General features: G+C 45.2%; 1 protein-coding gene and 1 long non-coding RNA gene across 6 annotated transcripts in view; one reads left to right on the top strand and one right to left on the bottom strand.

Annotated features, from left to right (window-relative positions):
- Positions 1 to 12,886, bottom strand: part of PAX7 (paired box 7) — a 150,671-nt gene that overhangs the window by 78,100 nt on the left and 59,685 nt on the right. The window lies entirely within an intron of this gene.
- Positions 8,381 to 9,248, top strand: LOC142257113 (uncharacterized). The gene is made up of 3 exons (XR_012727592.1): positions 8,381 to 8,470; positions 8,633 to 8,786; positions 8,999 to 9,248. It is a non-coding gene; the product is annotated as an uncharacterized LOC142257113 (long non-coding RNA).

The raw sequence follows: 12,886 nt of genomic DNA, 5'->3' as shown, positions 1-12,886 counted from the left end.
CATGGTTCCATCAATGATGAACTGTAGCCCCCCCCCCCCCCAGCCGGCAGCACTCATAGAGCCCCAAACTCTGACCCTCCACCACCATGCCTGACTGTAGGTAGGACACACTTGTCTTTGTCCTCCTCACCTGGAGCCGCCACACGCACTTGACACCATCTGAACCAAATAAGTTTATATTGGTCTCATCATACCACACGAATGTTCCAGTAATCCATGTCCTTAATCTCCTTGTCTTCAGCAAACTGTTTGTAACGTTCTTGTGCATCATTTTTAGAAAAGGCTTCCTTCTGGGACAGCAGCAATGCAGAGCAATTTGATGCAGTGTGCAGTGTATTGTCTGAGCACTGACAGAAGAACCCCCAACCCCTGTAACCTCTGCAGTGTGCAGTGTATGGTCTACACACTGACAGGCGGACCCTCCACCTCTGTAACCTCTGCAGTGTGCGGTGTATGGTCTACACACTGACAGGCGGACCCCTCAACCCTGTAACCTCTGCAGCAATGCTGGCAGCACTCATATTTCTATTCTGAATAGACAACCTCTGGATATGACGCTGAGCTCGTGCAGTCAGCTCCTGTGGTCAACCATGGCGAGGCCTGTTCTGAGTGGATCCTGTCTGGTTAAACCACTGTATGGTCTTGGCCACTGTGCTGTAGCTCAGGTTCAGGGTGGTGACAATTTTCTTATAGCCTTGGCCATCTTTATGTAGAGAACAATTCTTTTTTTTTTTTTTTCCAGAGAATATCCTGAGAATTCTTTGCCATGTTGAGCTTCTGGGTGACCAGTATGAGAAGGTGTGTGAGTGATAGCACCGAATGTAGCACCCCTGCCCCCCATTCACACCGGAGACCTTGTAACACTAGTGAGTCACATGATGTCGTGAAGGAAAAATGGCTAATTGGGCACATTTTGACCATTTTCACTTAGGGGTGTACGGGTGTACTCACTTTAGTTGCGAGTAGTTTTGATATTAATGGCTATGCTGAGTTGCTTAGAGGACATTAGATTTACACTGTTACACAAGCTGCGCACTGACGCTACATTGTATCACAGGGTCAGATCTGCAGTGTTGCCCAATGAAACGATAAAATATTTACAAAAATGTGAGGGGTGTACTCACTTTTGTGATATACTGTAAGACCTGCAAAGTACGGAAAAATAATCACTCAAGAGATGCTTGTTATACTTCGGCCACAATAATTTCAACATGGCTGATACTTTTACTTATGGAGTGAATGGCTGGTTTTAGTTGGGTCTTGACTTTTTTGGGGCGTCCTAGGCTTCGAGGCTAATATGCGGGTGTTAACCGTCCATGAGGCGACTTTCTTTTAATGTCTATGGGCAGCTTAAGAGTTTCTTTTCTGCCTAAGATAAGGAATGAATGGTTGGAGAGAGTGAAGGCGCTGAATGACAGCCACTTTGGGGGGAGCTGGGCATCTTTGGGCTTTTTCTGAAGCATGTCCAACGCTGTGAGATGTCTTTTATTGTCTCACCTTGCATGAAACTCTGAACAGTTTTTTTGTGGTCAATCCTTCAGAGGCGGCAAAGGCTGCACCTTAGGGGGCCGTTCCTCTGAATGTCTCGGTGACAGCCCTGAACAGTCCAATGTGATATCAATAAACCCAGACGTGTGAACATTGCCTTGCTGCTGCTAAGGAGGGTGCGCTCTGCATATTAATACCTACGGGTTGGGGGGTGGCATTGAAGCAGGAGGGGGCACGCTGGGATGGGGCAATAGACAAATGATCACTTTGGGAGCCTCTGCAGTTGTTATGTTTTTACCCTTTCAGTGCTGTGACGAGTGAATAGTATTGTCATTTCCAACCATAGGGGGTGCAGTGTGGATGCAAGAAGCAGTACAGGAAGGTGAAGGGGGCTACGTGCAGGATCAGAGTCTATATAGTTGTACCACGGTTGGTAACTTATATTTTTGTTCCGCTCCTTTCATATAATTAGACCTTATAGCTTGAAATTAGGATGCTGGTTTTGATATACAGTGCTTTGAGAAAATATTCAGCCCCCTTGAATTTTTCAACCTTTTCCCACATTTCAGGCTTCAAACATAAAGATAAAAATTTTAAATTTTATGGTGAAGAATCAACAACAAGTGGGACACAATTGTAAAGTTGAACGATATTTATTGCTTATTTTACATTTTTGTAAAAAAATAAAAAACTGAAAATTGGGGCATGCAATATTATTCATCCCCTGTAAGTGAATACTTTGTAGCGTCACCTTTTGCTGCGATTACAGCACAAGTCTCTTGGGGTATGTGTCTATCAGTTTTGCACATGGAGGGGCTGAAATTCTCGCCCATTCTTCCCTTGTAAACAGCTGGAGCTGAGTGAGGTTGGATGGAGGCGTTTGTGATCAGCAGTTTTCAGCTCTTTCCACAGATTCTCGATTGGGTTCAGATCTGGACTGTGACGTGTTTAGAATCATTGTCTTGTTGGAAGACAAATCTTTGTCCCAGTCTCAGGTCTTTTGCAGACTCCGACAGGTTTTCTTCAAGATTGGTCCTGTATTTGGCTCCATCCATCTTCCCATCAATTTTAACCCTGAAGATGAAGCAAAGCAGGCCCAAACCATGATGCTGCTTTCACCATGTTTGACAGTGGGGATGGTGTGTTCAGGGTGATGAGCTGTGTTGCTTTATCATTTGGTATTGTGCCCAAAAAGGTCGATTTTGGTTTCATCTGAGCAGAGCCCCTTCTTCCACATGTTTGCTGTCTCCGGTGGCTTGTGGCAAACTTTAAACAACACTTTTTATGGATATCTTTGAGAAATTGCTTTCTTCTTGCCACTTTTCCATAAAGGCCAGATTTGTGCAGTGTAGACTGATTGTTGTGCTATGGACAGACTCTCCCACCTCAGCTGTAGATCTCTGCAGATCATCCAGAGTTATCATGGGCCTCTTGGCTGCGTCTCTGATCAGTCTTCTCTTTGTGTGAGATGACAGTTTGGATGGAGGCCGGGTCTTGGTAGATTTGCAGTGGTCTGATGCTCCTTCCATTTCAATATGATCGCTTGCACAGGGCCTCTGGGGATGTTTAAAGTATTGTAAATCTTTTTGTAACCAAATCCGGCTTTAAACTTCTCCACAACAGTATCCTGGACCTGGCTGTTGTGTTCCTTGGTCTTCATGATGCTCTCTGCGCTTTACACAGAACATGAGACTATCACAGAGCAGGGGCATTATACGGAGACTTGTTACACACAGGGGCTTATATTTATCATCATCAGTCATTTAGGACAACATTGCATCATTCACAGATCCTCAATCACCTTCTGGAGGGAGTTTCTGCACTGAAAGTAAAGGGGATGAATAATTTTGCACACCCCAATTTTCAGTTTTTTATGTAATGTAAAATAAGCAATAAATATCGTTCATCTTCACAATTGTGTCACTTGTTGTTGATTTCTTCACCAGAATATTAACATTTTTATCTTTATGGTTGAAGCCTGAAATGTGGGAAAAGGTTGAAAAATTCAAGGGGGCTGAATACTTTTGCAAGGCACTGTATCGGAGCAAACATACAGCAAATAAATGAATAAAGAGACTTGTACTTTCTTTAAGGTGTTTTAGAGACTTCTATTGATTGGTGAGGATTCATAGATGTTGTTTTGCAGGAATCCATGTCCTTGTGTGAATCAGGACGTATTATTCCACACAGCAGTTTACAATTCCTCAGACGTTGTCCGGCAAGGGCAGTGGGTTTATTTTCAAGCCTCACGTTGAATTATTGTGTTATTTGGTTTTTTTTTTACCAAATCTCCCAAAAGAAAAAAATGCCGGGAGATAGAACAAAAATCTACAGAAGTGATTGCCACCTCGGGGGTTGATGGAGAAATGAACTCCTGCCTTGTAAAAATAATACTACCTGACGCCCCCTGCACAGACTCCGCTCCTCCGCCTCCTCCTGCAGTTTCTGGGAGGAATTCATGAGATGAGGAGGAGGACGGCAGGAATCGGAGCCCCGAGTCATTTCATGCGATCTGGACCTCCTGCTGGCAAGGATGTGCAGCCCCGGGGGTATTACCCGGCCCTGTGATCTCTGCCCACCCGGTGACCTGTCCTGCTGGACATGTGAGCATTGGGGTTGCCACTTGCTATGGTCAATGCACCATTGCATAATGATCCCCTCATATGTAATGCACGCAGCATAGTCTATGGTGCAAAATGCAATACCATAGGCAGCAATCATTACAGCGCTGTAGATTATTCACTAAGCGTATTGATGCTTAGTGCTCCAGTAAGGAAAGCGAAGATAATTGCAAACTCTCCCCTATCTTCATGATATCATAGACACCGTGCGCCGTTTCTGGCCCACCGCCTTGTGCTGAAGATTTTGGCCACTGAGCCTTCAGCCCCCGACCAAGCAGCTTTGCTCTCCCTGGAAGATGGTGGAGAAAATGGGACAAATTTCTGATTCGTAACACCCGGAGAACGTGTTTATTGCCATTGTTTAAGTGCAAATGTATAAATACAGCAATGCGCAGATTCCAGGCCGCAGCCGATGAAAAGCAGAAAATAAGAAATTTTCTGGCCGTAAGTGGCGTGGGCTAATGGTGATTTTTGAGGCATTGGACCATGGAAGTTACTTAGCACATTGATTACTGTGAAACTGGGCAAGAGGCTTATTTCTTAATTACTGTTACACATTGTGTCAAGCTAACACTCTCAGGCACTCTCCCAGCCGCAGAGATAGCCAAGACATTGTAAAAGCCAGGCTGCGTGTGCGAAATGGACCCATCATGGCCGACGAGACCGCGGTATGAATGCCAAAGCCGCACAGATCGGAGCTACCGGCAGTCACTGCTGCACGGGTCACGTATTATCTGGCTTCACTACCCAAACACATAGCAAAAAAACCCAAAACGTTACAGATTGTCTCTTGTATGTCGAGCAATGCACAATATAGTGATGAAATCCCGCAGACCGATCCAATTATTTCCGGTTGAGAACTCCCATTTCCTTTAAACAATGTCACAAGTTTGCACAGAACTTTGAAATAAAAGCTATGGGGCAAAATGCAGATCGGCAAATGGAAAATTCCTGGTTTTAATAGAAGCAGTTCAGATTCATAGTGGTGAGGGAAGTGCAGGGGTGCAGTGATCGCCCCTCTTCTTCCAGACGCCTGGCTGCGGGCCCAGAATCAGGTTATGTACACGGCTGATGCCTGCCAGAGGACTGGACCCGCTCCAGTACATGGAAGAAATAGAACGGGAAGGTCGGGATGGGGTGCGCTGTATAAATTGCAAACAAATGGTCGCTATTCTCGTTTCCGGCGGCTTCTGTCCTACAATCCAACATCTGCTGATGCTCTTGACAGTGGTCAACGTTTTCTCTACCTCATGTGGTTCATTAACTTTACACCTCCCCAACCTTCTGCATGGCAAAGCAATTAGATGACGGATTCTTCCCTAATTAAATATGACTTTTTCCTGAACTTCCACTGACCTGTGTCCGAACAGAAAACTTACAGTACCAGTCTTTTAATCTGGCATTCGTGGAAATGAATGGGAGCCTGATCAATTGCTCTGGAGACTACGCTATAGACTAGAGCGACAAATGTACAAGTGACCAGAAGGAAACGGCAAAAAAGACAACTCAAGGACCAGATTGTGAAATTGTAAGGCTAGGGCCGCACTTTGCCTTCTCCTACTTGCATTTTGGAACGCACGTTTTTGCCTTAATTGATTTATCCAAAGTTGCCTTTTTCTGAAATTTAGCGCTGAAAACGCATGCGTATTTCCCACGTTTTAGCTGCGTTTTCAGCGCTTTTTACCTGCTTTTCCACTTGCGTTTTGAAAGATGCGTTTTGAACATCAAGACACAGCTAAATAAAGTTTAAGCAGTCAAACAGAATGAAAAAAAGGAAAAAAGTTAATTTAAAGTAAAATAATGGAAATATATTTATATCATTAATTGTTTGCGTTAATTCGATATTTAACGAAAAATTAGCAATAAATTAATTTTTTTAATCGGACTATGTGTGTGTGTAAAGGGACATATGAAATCATTATTTTGATGTCCAAAAAACATGCGTTTTTGAAGTCCAAAACGCATGTTTTCTGCACCAAAAAAGCAGGTTAAACGCAGGAATTTGGATGATTCTTGGTTTTTGCCATTTCTCATTGACTTCAGTGTTATCAAAACTGACCGAAAATGGCAAAAACAATTGACATGTTGCTTCTTTGAACGCATGGTTTTTGCCACAAAATATGCAAATTCGCAGATGCGTTTACAAACGCAAAGTGGGGTCGGAAAAAGCACATTTGCGATTGATTTTAATGGGAAATGGAAACGCAAGCATTTTGGCAGGAAAAAGGTGCTTCTCAAAACGGACCAAAAAAAGCACCAGAAACGCATGTGGAAATGCAAAGTGGGGCCCTAGCCTAAAGGTGGAATCAGAGTTTGATTATCCGACTTTCTGGGTACCAGGTTCTGCTTGTCAGTGGTATAGTATGTATGTCGGACCTTCGAGCATGAAAATAAGAAAGAAAAGAGGTAATAATAAACCCTCTGAGATCCCCGGTCAGCTACATTTTGGCAGCACAGCCGGCGTGCATGAAATTCTGTTTTCAGACAGATTATCCATCAATAAAGCGTCATGATTGCTTAATGTTGGCAAAAATCTCGTTATTTCACTTCTAAGAATACAATGCGACATGCAATGGTTTACATCATTTGTAAAACTCAGGCTTGTCATTTAAAACATGTTCCATATCTTTTGTCATTTCACTTTCATTAGCCGTAGCGTCTCACACCACAAATCCGGGTCAATACACAATCTATATTCTCACAGGGAGAAACAAGCCGACGATTTACCATACACAGCGCTACCACGTGACGGCCCGAAATTCATACAATCTCCCAAATCCTCTCATCTGTTCCGCACCATCACCTGGAAGTCATAATCTATACACATGGAGGCTATATGGACCCGCACATAGGCTGGGGTCAGAAAGGGGCGACTCGTACTGCCTTTAGGCTATGTGCGCACTAGAAAATTGATTTTTCTTAATTAAAATCCGCACCCACGGCAAAAACCACGGTAATAACGCACCCGCGGTATTGCCGCGGTTTGGCGTGATTTTTCCACGATTGTTCCGCGGGTTGGTACCTGCGTTTTTTTACCATCATCTATGGTACCTGCGGAAAAGAAGTGACATGCACATTAATTCCGCTGCGGAAAATCCGGGGCTAAGGCTAAGTTCGCACACTGCGTTTTTTTGACGCTGCATTTGTGCGTTTTTGGCCACTAAAAACGCACCCGCATCGAAAAAACGTGTCAAAAAACGCATGCGTTTTTACCGCGATTTGGTGCGTTTTTGGCTGCGTTTTTAATCTCTGCGTTTTGCTGCGTTTTTCCAATGCATTGCATGGGGGGAAAACGCAGAAAAACGCAGGAAAGAATTGACATGTCCATTTTTTTTTTCAAGCTCAAAAACGCAGCTTAAAAAAAAAGTTGTGTGCGGACAGCAAAAATGAAAACTCATAGACTTTGCTGGGGAAGCAAAGTCATGCAGTTTTGAGGCCAAAAACGCACCCGAAAAACGCGCAAAAACGCACTGTGCGCACATAGCCTAAATCTGCAGGTATAAAAAAAACGCAGTGTGCGCACATAGCCTAAATCTGCAGGTATAAAAAAAACGCAGTGTGCGCACAGCATTTTATTTTATACCCATACATTTTGCTGGGGAATGACTGCACAAATGTTAGAAACATTTTCTGCAGCAAATCTGCGGCAAATCTGCTATAAAATCCGCGGTAAATCCGCAGCGTGCGCACATGCTCTTAGGGGGCTGCATCTAAAACTGCTGCAAATACACCCAATATGGAAGGAATAATGCATTAAATTATGCAGTGGTCCCTGCACAATCCTAAAACGTTGGGGCAAGGCCTCCTAATATATAGTGTACAGACCAAAGTTTTTAGGGTCGTATGTGCAGCGGTATTATTTATGTTTCGGTACTATTGTTAACCTACCTTTCATTAATTCAGCCTCGCTTATAAAAAAAAGCCCAAATTCACAGAAAGTCCCTAAATCATCATTGTCATTGTGCTTTATTTCTGCAGTAACAATGGTTCTAATAGTAACATTTATATTTCTTTCTATTCATTATTTCTTTGTTCCTTTATTTGTAAAGGTAACGTTACTGCGTTTCATCTGTTATCCTGAATTTCTTTTTCCATATGTTGCATCTTCCTTTGACTTTTTGATATGTTGCCATATTTTGCACAATTGTAACCCGCTACTGGAGTACAATCCGTCTACATTTATTCTGCGGCTTTTAATCTGCTTTTAGCTTTATAATAATTGTCAATATTTTTCTAATTAGTTATAAATATCGTTTTGTTTTTCAGGTTGGAAGATATAATTGATATCAGCTAAGGAAATGATCAGATTTGGCTCATGACGGTCATCAGTGACTAAGCATTTCCGGAATTTCGGCTGATGAGTAAGTGAATAGTCAGAATCCCATCCAGCCTGAAATAATGACTATTGCAATCAGTGATAGACGGCATCTTATACCGTTTTATTCCTGAGAGGAAGAGCTATACGTTCAGGGACGATCCTCGCCAACTGCCCCGGGCTGACATTCTTGTTCCCTCTTATATAGTACATGTGCTCGGAGGTCTCTAAAGCCCCAGTCGGTGTGTAAGGTCAGGCTGGCGGATAGTCTCATCAGTCTCCGGAGAATCTCATTTCCTTGACCTGTTCGGGAAGCTTTCATTCAGCCCTCAGTAGACACCGCACCGGGCATATTTACAGACGTACGTACATGGGCGACATCTGTATTAGCATCTGATAAACGTGGGCACTATGGCATATTCTATAAAGTATCTATGGATGAACTGTATTGGCATAGCTTCACATAGCCATTTTAGAAAAATGGGGTTTTTTGCTGCATTAATAAAAACAAGCTGCAGCCAGATGTTACATGCAAGTCAATAGTAACTCATAAAATGCTTTTTTTTTATTTTAGGGTATATGCAACCACGGCGTAAAAATTATGCTGTGAATCCAGCCTAAAGATCTGCACCAGAATTCACAAGGAAACCCACATATTGCGGATCTTGTAGTGTAGAATTTAGCCTCAGGTTTGGCGCATCGCAATGAATGAAATCCGCAGTGAAATTCCAGAGTATTTGCACGACAGGTAGGTCACGCTGAAGAGAATCAGCCGCAGGTTTTATACGGCGAGTGAGTCGGGCTTGTTAGAGCAGATGTGCAGCTTAGGCCGGTTTCACACATCCGGTATTTCGCTGGATTGCCGGATCTGGCACACTCCAGTACAGTGTAATACAGTACAATGGCATCGCAGCACCTCCGGTCACATGCTCCGGTCACATGACAGCATGTGACCAGAGATTGCCGCGACGCCATTGTACAGTATTAACACTGTACTGGAGTGTGCCGGATCCGGCAATCCAGCGAAACCCCGGATGTGTGAAACTAGCCTTACCCACACCATCACAACCATACTGCTGCAGAAATGCACAAGGGAACGTAACGAAAGGGAATGGCCTCACGCAGTCTGTGCTTCCAATCCGTCAAATAATAAACCCTACCATTTTAGTGAGAAATGCAGCCTATAATATAATAATGCACCAAATTTGCCATTGAAATAAAAGACGATAAAATGTCAAGTGCACAAAAAAATTCTCCAAAAAAGTGTTTTGCTTTGGATTTGTTTGTCTTTCAACTTGGATTCTTTGCCTTTCAACATTTTACTGATGATGATGATTATGATGATAATAATAATAATACAAGCTTTTGTTTATAGCTTGACCAAATGCAGATAAAGAGCCTTACATGTATTACATTTATTAAACTGCAAATATAGCCACTGAAACGAGGAAGCATATGGATTTATATCTTCTCTCCAAATACATAATGACTGGTTAATTTTACTGATGAGCGGGCACTACCATGCTCTGGTGCTCAGTACTGGTAACTAGTGATGAGCGGGCACTACCATGCTCTGGTGCTCAGTACTGGTAACTAGTGATGAGCGGGCACTACCATGCTCTGGTGCTCAGTACTGGTAACTAGTGATGAGCGGGCACTACCATGCTCGGGTGCTCAGTACTGGTAACTAGTGATGAGCGGGCACTACCATGCTCAGGTGCTCAGTACTGGTAACTAGTGATGAGCGGGCACTACCATGCTCGGGTGCTCAGTACTGGTAACTAGTGATGAGTGGGCACTACCATGCTCTGGTGCTCAGTACTGGTAACTAGTGATGAGCGGGCACTACCATGCTCGGGTGCTCAGTACTGGTAACTAGTGATGAGCGGGCACTACCATGCTCGGTTGCTTAGTACTGGTAACTAGTGATGAGCGGGCACTACGATGCTCTGGTGCTCAGTACTGGTAACTAGTGATGAGTGGGCACTACCATGCTCGGGTGCTCAGTACTGGTAACTAGTGATGAGCGGGCACTACCATGCTCGGGTGCTCAGTACTGGTAACTAGTGATGAGTGGGCACTACCATGCTCGGGTGCTCAGTACTGGTAACTAGTGATGAGTGGGCACTACCATGCTCAGGTGCTCTGTACTGGTAACTAGTGATGAGAGGGCACTACCATGCTCGGGTGCTCAGTACTGGTAACTAGTGATGAGCGGGCACTACCATGCTCAGGTGCTCAGTACTGGTAACTAGTGATGAGCGGGCACTACCATGCTCGGGTGCTCAGTACTCGTAACTAGTGATGAGTGGGCACTACCATGCTCGGGTGCTCAGTACTGGTAACTAGTGATGAGAGGGCACTACCATGCTCGGGTGCTCAGTACTAGTAACTAGTGATGAGCGGGCACTACCATGCTCGGGTGCTCAGTACTGGTAACTAGTGATGAGCGGGCACTACCATGCTCGGGTGCTCAGTACTGGTAACTAGTGATGAGCGGGCACTACCATGCTCAGGTGCTCAGTACTGGTAACTAGTGATGAGCGGGCACTACCATGCTCAGGTGCTCAGTACTGGTAACTAGTGATGAGCGGGCACTACCATGCTCGGATGCTCAGTACTGGTAACTAGTGATGAGCGGGCACTACCATGCTCAGGTGCTCAGTACTGGTAACTAGTGATGAGCGGGCACTACCATGCTCAGGTGCTCAGTACTGGTAACTAGTGATGAGCGGGCACTACCATGCTTAGGTGCTCAGTACTGGTAACTAGTGATGAGCGGGCACTACCATGCTCGGGTGCTCAGTACTCATAACTAGTGATGAGCGGGCACTACCATGCTCGGGTGCTCAGTACTGGTAACTAGTGATGAGCGGGCACTACCATGCTCGGGTGCTCAGTACTGGTAACTAGTGATGAGCAGGCACTACCATGCTCGGGTGCTCAGTACTCATAACTAGTGATGAGTGGGCACTACAATGCTCGGGTGCTCAGTACTGGTAACTAGTGATGAGCGGGCACTACCATGCTCGGGTGCTCAGTACTGGTAACTAGTGATGAGCGGGCACTACCATGCTCGGGTGCTCAGTACTCATAACTAGTGATGAGCGAGCACTACCATGCTCGGATGCTCAGTGTGAGCGATAATATAGCACCCACATTATCTGCAGGGCAGTACACAACTTGTACACATTGGAAATAACTACATTGTAGTAAACTGTAGGAGATGCTGATGGTGTTCCTGTGTAACATGTGCGCTTGTATCACTGACATGAGGTCTGCCGCCGCCGCAGGCTGGGCATGTAACCTTATCTGCTAGAGATAAATGGGAGTATGTGTGTAGGATAGATTCTCACTGAACACTTTATACTTCCTCCCGGCACCACAATCCTCAATAAACGCTGCCTGGATTATTCCCAGCGCTGATAACGTGCACATGTGCTTTTATAAAAGCCAATAAACTGCGGCTCTCAGCTTTACAAGGCGAGCGCTACAATTCCACATGGAGAAGTGCGGGAGCCTCGACTGTGACCTGTGCACCTCGGGGAGCAGGGGCAAGTGCTCTACAAGAGAAAAGTCAGGAGCTGCTCCCGATAACCATCAATGGGAGGACTGGGAGTCAGAGCAGGCAAAGTGCTCTACAAGAGAAAAGTCAGGAGCTGCTCCCGATAGCCATCAATGGGAGGACTGGGAGTCAGAGCAGGCAAAGTGATCTACAAGAGAAAAGTCAGGAGCCGCTCCCGATAACCATCAATGGGAGGACTGGGAGTCAGAGCAGGCAAGTGCTCTACAAGAGAAAAGTCAGGAGCTGCTCCCGATAACCATCAATGGGAGGACTGGGAGTCAGAGCAGGCAAAGTGCTCTACAAGAGAAAAGTCAGGAGCCGCTCCCGATAACCATCAATGGGAGGACTGGGAGTCAGAGCAGGCAAAGTGCTCTACAAGAGAAAAGTCAGGAGCTGCTCCCGATAACCATCAATGGGAGGACTGGGAGTCAGAGCAGGCAAAGTGCTCTACAAGAGAAAAGTCAGGAGCTGCTCCCGATAACCATCAATGGGAGGACTGGGAGTCGGAGCAGGCAAAATGATCTACAAGAGAAAAGTCAGGAGCTGCTCCCGATAACCATCAATGGAAGGACTGGGAGTCAGAGCAGGCAAAGTGATCTACAAGAGAAAAGTCAGGAGCTGCTCCCGATAGCCATCAATGGGAGGACTGGGAGTCAGAGCAGGCAAAGTGATCTACAAGAGAAAAGTCAGGAGCTGCTCCCGATAACCATCAATGGGAGGACTGGGAGTCAGAGCAGGCAAAGTGCTCTACAAGAGAAAAGTCAGGAGCTGCTCCCGATAACCATCAATGGGAGGACTGGGAGTCGGAGCAGGCAAAATGATCTACAAGAGAAAAGTCAGGAGCTGCTCCCGATAGCCATCAATGGGAGGACTGGGAGTCAGAGCAGGCAAAGTGCT

The sequence above is a fragment of the Anomaloglossus baeobatrachus genome, chromosome 11 (assembly GCF_048569485.1).
Source record: "Anomaloglossus baeobatrachus isolate aAnoBae1 chromosome 11, aAnoBae1.hap1, whole genome shotgun sequence".
In the NCBI taxonomy this organism is placed as follows: domain Eukaryota; kingdom Metazoa; phylum Chordata; class Amphibia; order Anura; family Aromobatidae; genus Anomaloglossus; species Anomaloglossus baeobatrachus.
Note: the sequence above shows the minus strand (reverse complement) of the source record. Positions and strands in the feature narration are given on the sequence as shown.